The sequence below is a fragment of the Schistocerca americana genome, chromosome 4 (assembly GCF_021461395.2).
Source record: "Schistocerca americana isolate TAMUIC-IGC-003095 chromosome 4, iqSchAmer2.1, whole genome shotgun sequence".
Lineage (NCBI taxonomy): Eukaryota > Metazoa > Arthropoda > Insecta > Orthoptera > Acrididae > Schistocerca > Schistocerca americana.
Genome location: NC_060122.1, coordinates 190,023,428 through 190,031,430, shown reverse-complemented (window position 1 = coordinate 190,031,430; position 8,003 = coordinate 190,023,428). Strand labels below are relative to the sequence as shown.

The 8,003-nt window shown below is 42.6% G+C and overlaps 1 non-coding gene across 1 annotated transcript; it reads right to left on the bottom strand.

Annotated features, from left to right (window-relative positions):
• Positions 1 to 6,917: 6,917 nt before the first annotated feature.
• Trnap-cgg lies at positions 6,918 to 6,992 on the bottom strand. The gene has a single exon. It is a non-coding gene; the product is annotated as a tRNA-Pro (tRNA).
• Positions 6,993 to 8,003: the final 1,011 nt, after the last annotated feature.

Sequence of the window (8,003 nt, the reverse complement as noted above, 5' to 3'; positions counted from 1 at the left end):
CTTGTCGCAACGTTTCAATCAGTTTCGTACCCATGATGTATAACAAAACTAGGAAATATTTTTTTGGAGTACAAAGTTACACAATTGCTTTGGCGGATAGGGTATCGCAGCTTCTACCCTTCCCAACTGCTCTTATTAAAAATCATCTACAAGAACAAAGAATATGGCTCAGGCAACAACATCTTATATATGCACACAGTGCTACGATGAAATATTAGAAATAATTTTTTAATGATGAGAATATGTCTCATTAACGAATTATATAGACACACAGCATTACTAAGAAGAAAATTTGCACTTGCGATGCTGACGCTGCTACTGTTGTTGGTGCCTCTCAGCTTCCAGCTGATGCAGTATTTCATGGCATTATGCTGAAACCATAAATAGAAGACATGTAGTCAATATTACAATATTATTAGTGAAAGAACTGTGAAAAGAAAATGTTATCTATCTGAATATTTTCTTAACTGAAAATTCTCCTTGTCTAGGGCACTTCGCACTGGCACTGTTGCTATTGCTGTCTAAACGTTTCATCTAGTAATGTAAATCAATAGTACACAAGCAACTGGTAGTGCTGATAAGCACAAACACAACATGATGCAGCCAAGGACAGTGGCAGAATGAGAGATATTGGATGTGGGGGTAGCCTTTGCATAGATTCACTAATTCAGCATTTGCCAATAGTAACAAAGTATTCTGAGGAGGGATGAAAACCTTAGTCTGTGTATTTGGACACATTGGTTGATGCACGTGTTCATATCAACAGCAAGTAATGACTTGGAAGAGACAGAGACAGGAAGTGAGTCTGGAATTTTCTGATCAAATGAATACCACCACCTGATTCTTTGCTCGGATCTCATGAGAACAAATAGATGTTTCTTGTGTGGGTAGGGCTTTGCTTCCCCTCAGACTAGTATTGCCACGTGCAGCTCCTAGAGGGGCTGGCTGTGCGGCCTCTGACAGCAGTTCCTCTGTGGCAGGCTGTGCTGCCCCTGACAGAGGTTTCTCTGCGTGGCACAATGGACGAATGCCCTGTGGATGTGCAGTCTCATTGTAGTTCTGCCAGCTGCCACGTGGCGACAGCAGTATCTCATACTGCCATACAAAATCTTGGAATATGCTGTTAGTCCAGAGGCTTCCACAGTGACAGCAGGTGTCATCACTCAGTGCTCCACCTGATGCTTGGGGCACCAGGCCAGCTTATGTGGATGACAGTATGATGGGTGCCCAGTTTTTTGACATACTTGTGGGTGACCCAAAAGGATGGGTAATATATCGTGCTTCAAGCCATTCCTCAATGCTTTCAGTTATTAAGACTTGGGTGCTAGGTGCTGAGATGACCTCAACGCAAGTCGATGATGGCAGGTGAGCAGCTCTGTATCCTGCAAACTGATAAAATAATAATTAGCTGAGCTCTCTTTATCCTGGCAATTTCCATATGGGAGAGTGGAGGAGGAAGTGAAGGACCTGAGGGGATGGCACAGACATTTTATGATGCGTGTGTTGGGGCGGGGGGCGGGGGAGGGGGAAGTGACTCACAAATGAAATGAGGAGGGATGTCAAAAACTTTCCTTTTCCCACACAGGAGGAGAAGGGGAGTGGAGGCACAAGTACCTCAGAGGGTCTGAATATCGTCAGAGGGTCATAAATCAACCACAGGGGGCTGTAAATGAATTACAGAACAATAGGTTAATGGAGTCGAGGGGAAAAGGTGGTCCAATTGATCAGATTAATTAATCAGCCTATCAGTTTGATATCAAAAGTGGACAAGAACTGGCCTTGCCCCACTATTCTGGGATACAAAATGTTATTGCAAGTCCTTGACTTGACTGTAGACATCTGCATTTGCGTAAGAGAACAGTTAATAAAATAACGCTTTCATTCAGTTCTGCTGATAAAATGTCACTGATGGTGTCACGTATTTGGTGTAGAACAAATGGAAGAGACTTATGCCAAGCAACGCAACAACAGGTTGTAATTGACAGCTTTGTTTACAATTAATAAAATTTACAATCCAGCTACACTGCAGGCTCTCGTTGAGCAAATGAACTAAGAACTGGTTATGGTTTATACTCGTAATATTAAGTACAAAAAACGGAAAGAGGAACGAAGCGCAAGGTGTAATTTTCAAAATGTTCAAATGTGTGTGAAATCTTATGGGACTTAACTGCTAAGGTCATCAGCCCCTAAGCTTACACACTGCTTAACCTAAATTAACCTAAGGACAAACACACACACCCATGCCCGAGGGTGGACTCGAACCTCCACCGGGACCAGCCGCACAGTCCATGACTGCAGCGCCTAAGACCGCTCGTCTAATCCCGCGCCGCTAAGGTGTAATGGTAGACTGTGACGGGAACTATGAGTATACCAATAAATTACATTCTGCATAATTATTCGAATAAGAACACATTTGAAGCAAATTTAATCGAGAATAAAATATCTATAACTAACGTAAATCGCAGAACGTGGCTGTATTTTCTTTGTTTGCTTCTTGAACGTAATTCTATGAATAGTGTTCCTTTCGCTTAATGCTATTTCTAACAGATAAATAACTTATTAATGCACTGTATACGAATGTGTTTCGATGGCTCATTGACTACAAGACCAAAGCTTTTGGGTTCGATTCCCCGTTCGTTGTACTATTTCTTCTGTTATTTATTGCTTCTTTCAGCTCCAACAATTAGAAAAATTCCAATCCAACTTGCACTGTGTTTTGTAGTACACGTTGAACTCTAGGTCCTCTTATTATTGGGTGTATAAGTCGAGTCACTGGAGGGAGGCAAACAGCGGGACACGAAAAGCATGGAGAAACGCTTCCGCGTTGAAACCGCATTCAGCAGAGCTTCACTTGGTTTACAGAGTAAAGGTTTAAACCTTTGAAACGCGTCGTGGAGGTAAATAAACAGTGAGTGGTAACAGTAAACTTGTTCTTCCATTTAATCTTTTCCTAACGTCTAAGATCAACGGTTTTTAAATAAAAAGGTATTCTAAAACGTTTGTGGAATGCTGCTGGATGTCGAACGTTAACCGGTAGTATTTTAGGATGAACTCCGAGTAAGCTTTCCATTAAAATATGGAATCATTTTTCGATGTAGTATGCGTCCCTCTAGTTACGCAGAGCATTGAAATTCCAAAATTTCGAAAGAGACGGTAGGTTTGAGCACATAGATGAATCATAATATTACACCACTATGGCGAACGTTTTGTCGGGGATGTGTCAAGAGACTATTGGAAGATGCTTTTCGCCTTTATACACAAACCAGAACTATTTCAGTCATGTCTTACCCCCTGTCTTGAGACAAATACTTCACCTGAACTGCTGTCCCCCACTAATAGAGGCTTACAACAATCTACACTCATATAATTGTTAAAAAAATGGTTCAAATGGCTCTGGGCACTAAGGGACTTAACATCTGAGGTCTTCAGTCCCATAGAACTTAGAACTACTTAAACTTAACTAACCTAAGGACATCACACACATCCATGCCCGAGGCGGGACTCGAACCTGCGACCGTAGCAGTCTCGCGGTTCCGGACTGAAGTGTCTACAACCGCTCGGCCACCGCGGCCGGCCATAATAGTGAAGGAAATATCGAAGAAACTGGGTCAGGAGTTTCCAATGATATTGTGACGTGGAAAGAAAAGTTTATCTGGAATGCATTTCTAGAGGTAACCTAACGTCTAATCGCAAAGAATTATTTGGCGAAATTGCAGCGGAACTTGTAATCTCTCAGCTTTTGCTGAAGAAGTTTGTGAGTTGGAAATCATACAGCGTTATCATGAAATGAATACGAATTCAGAAGATACGGTATGCCGATATCCTCTTAGCAAGAGTACAGCATATTTTCTTGAGTGTCACAGCGGCAGATCTCCACAAAGCAAGAAACGTTTGTGATGAAATGTTTGAGAAAAAGTTTGTTCCGAAAATTAATTCAAAAGAAGCCAAAAGTATATCCCTTTAATAAACTACAAAGTATTGGAGCAATAAATATGATTCGATTTCAGAGATATACATTATTCGTAACGCATTTTATTCGCAAATGATGCGATTAATGTTTTTGCGTGTAATTTCAAAATGCTTCGAATACAATTTGTGATTCACGAATAATGAATAACAATTTTTATCTCTATTCGTTATCCGTCATTCGAATAAATTTCGTCCAACTATGGTGGTAAGCGGATTGCATCGGAATTGTTCGCACTGCAAACCCTCAGCACACGTGTAAGTCAATGGAAACGTGTCCCATCCGCGTTGCCGAGTACAAGTGGTCACTCAGCTGTCATTACCATCGGTAATCTTCGTCATTCACTAGGTGATCAAAAGTATCCGGACACCTGGCTGAAAATGACTTACAAGTTTCTGGCGCCCTGCATCGGTAACGCTCAAATTCAATATGGTGTTGACGGCCCTTAGCCTTGATGACAGCTTCCACTATAGCAGGCACACGTTAAGGTGCTGGAAGGATTCTTGGGGAATGGCAGCCCATTCTTCACGAGCTGCCACACTGAGGAGAGGTATCGATGTCACTCGGTGAGGCCTGGCACGAAGTCGGCGTTCGAAATCATCCCAAAGGTGTTCTATAGGATTCAGGTCAGGACTCAGTGCAGACCAGTCCATTACAGGGACATAATTGTCGTGTAACCACTCCGTCACAGGCCGTGCATTATGTACAGGTGGTCCATCGTGTTGAAACATGCAGTTGCCATCCCTGAATTGATATACAGCAGAGGGAAGAAAGAAGGTACTTAAAACATCAATGTAGGCCTGTGCTATAATAGTGCCACGCAAAACCACAAGGGGTGCAAGCCCCTCCATGAAAAACATGACCACACCAATACACCACCACGTCTGAATTTCACTGTTGACGCTACACACGCTTTCAGATGACGTTCACCGGGCATTCGCCATACCCGCACCCTACCATCGGATCGCCGCATTGAGTGCCGTGATTCGTCACATCACACAACGTTTTTCCACTGTTCAATCGTCCAATGTTTACGCTCGTCACCCTAATCGAGGAGACGTTTGGCATTTACCGGCGTTATGTGTGGCTTACGAGGAGCCACTTGATCATGAAGTTTTCTCACCTCTCGTCCAACTGCCATAGTACTTGCTGTGAATCCTGATGGAGTTTGGAATTTCTGTGTGATTATCTGCATCGATGTCTGCCTTTTACACATTTAGACCCTCTTCAACTGTCGACTCTCTCTGTAAGTCAACAGACGAGGTCGGCCTGTTCACTTTCGTGCTGTCCGTGTCCCTTCACGTTTCCATTTCACCATCACATCGGAAACAATGGACCAAGGAATGTTTAGGAGCGGGGAAATCGCGCGTACAGACGTGTGACACAAGTGATACCCAATCACCAGACCACGTTCGAAGTTCGTGAGTTGCGGAGCGCCGCATGATGTCTAATGACTCTGAGGTCGCTGATATAGAATACCTGGCAGCAAGTGGAAGCACATTACACCAAATATGAAAAATTGGGTGTGTCTTTTTATCACATAGTGTATTCCGTGAAAGTATGGGAAGTGCTTGTAGCGTCGGTAAGTTTCTGCTTTGGTGTGAACGTTCGAAAGAGTTGATAATGTTACGATGTAAGGTTAGATAGGTGCAGTCAGTGATTTCGTAGTCCTTTCCACTTTCCAACAATTTAATCAGTTGTTTGTGGATTATTTTTCAGTGTTTAGTGATTTTTAGTTCTTAGCATTTCTTCAGTGAGTATCTGAGAATACAACTGTGTTTACCCGTGTGCACAGGTTAAATATTCATTTGACTAACGATTTTATAAGATTTTCGCTCTTATGAAACTATTTTTTATGCCTTTAAGCCGAGTTTTCTTTTATGCTGGTGTAAACCTGTGCAGCAAAAGTCAGTTGACACGAAAGTTTTTTGTGTATAGCATCGCATCATGTTTTAAAAGCTATTACTGCTGAAACCAATGTTTCGACCACCAGTACACCAAAAGGCAATAGTAACCGCAGCCGAAATGTTCGTTTTACCAGCAGTAGTTTTTATGACATGATGCGGTAACGTACTCAAAAAGCTATTATATCAGGTTTCCTTTTTTGGTCCATTATAGGTTATTTTAGTCAGTCTCGTATAATCCCACATAATTCAGATCACTTCGATCATTCCACTGTGTTCCTACCTCAGTTTAAATTACGCCAATGGTGGTTACATTCTTGCAGTGAGCTGTACTATCTTCTCGATGAGTCGCCCGCGACACTAGGCAGTATTTCAAGTCGCTTATGACACGTGGAGACGCCCATGGCTTGTGTGCTTGGTTGATTTGATCAAAATCCCAAACCGAAATTATTTCTAGAGATGTTTTCGGACATTATATAAAATCTTCATGAAATTATTTTGTCAACCAGCACACTCCAAAAGAAGTAGGTATTTTATCATGTGGTTCGTAGATACTGACAGTTGCATTTTATCCTTGCATTAATTTTCTTGGCACTGTGAGAGACGGCTCGAACGATCATGGTTGAAACTGATGCAATTTTCGTGGTGTCTCATTTATGTCGCCACCAACATGGGGCAGATGAAAGCTGCTAGCCAACCGATTTTCAGTAGTGTAGTACTGATCTTACCTGCATGTCACCGTACCCCTTACAGACTGATGAGAGCAGTTATTTCTATGAATATCTTTGTGTAATCAATACCCGTGACGAAAATCCACAGTCTGTGATCCTTTATCCCATACGTGAGTGATAAGTGGCAGTATTGGCTTAAGCCCGATGTTTCCTTGTGCATTGAATAGGAAGTTTGGGGGTTATAATACTAAGATTCCGCATATGTAACTTGAATAAGGTTTGAATTGTTTGGACACTCAAACTTTCATCACGTCACAGATATCTCTCATCAAATTCAACAGTATCTTATTAAACTTCCTGGCAGATTAAATCTGTGTGCCCGACCGAGACTCGAACTCGGGACCTTTGCCTTCCGCGGGCAAGTGCTCTACCAACTGAGCTACCGAAGCACGACTCACGCCCGGTACTCACAGCTTTACTTCTGCCGGTATCTCGTGTCCTACCTTCCAAACTTTACAGAAGCTCTCCTGCGAACCTTGCAGAACTAGCACTCCTGAAAGAAAGGATATAGCGGAGACATGGCTTAGCCACAGCCTGGGGGATGTTTCCAGAATGAGATTTTCACTCTGCAGCGGAGTGTGCGCTGATATGAAACTTCCTGGCAGATTAAAACTGTGTGCCCGACCGAGACTCGAACTCGGGACCTTTGCCTTTCGCGGGCAAGTGCTCTACCAACTGAGCTACCGAAGCACGACTCACGCCCGGTACTCACAGCTTTACGAGATACTGGCAGAAGTAAAGCTGTGAGTACCGGCCGTGAGTCGTGCTTCGGTAGCTCAGTTGGTAGAGCACTTGCCCGCGAAAGGCAAAGGTCCCGAGTTCGAGTCTCGGTCGGGCACACAGTTTTAATCTGCCAGGAAGTTTCATACCAGCGCACACTCCGCTGCAGAGTGAAAATCTCATTCTGGAAGTATCTTATTAGTTACATTCTGGAGTAGTGGTGAGCATATTGGTTGTTGCACATTAAAGTGCACTACCATGCAAAAAGTGGCGATATGTCCAAAGCTCAAATAACTTCTTACAATCCCACAAATTAAAACATCAATGACCAGCTCTGATAGTGCTGCTCACTGTCAGTATTGTAACAGGCTGTTGTAGTCTGTTCACTACATAGAGGCTGATCCTGTAATGTCAACTACATCAAGAGATTCAGAATGATTTAGTGTGTAATTAGTACGACGAGATGTATTCGACCGATTGTTCCCTACAAACCATAACTTTTGACAGGTATGCGGACGATGTACCGCAAAATATTTTGGAAGAAAGAAAAACTACTGAAAAGCCTGTTGTTATTTCATGCATACCAATGAAAATCCACCTAATTCCAGATTTTCAAAATGTTTTTGATGATATAATAGTTGTTTTGCCTCCTCGGCTATCCAGATCTAAATCCACGTGGTT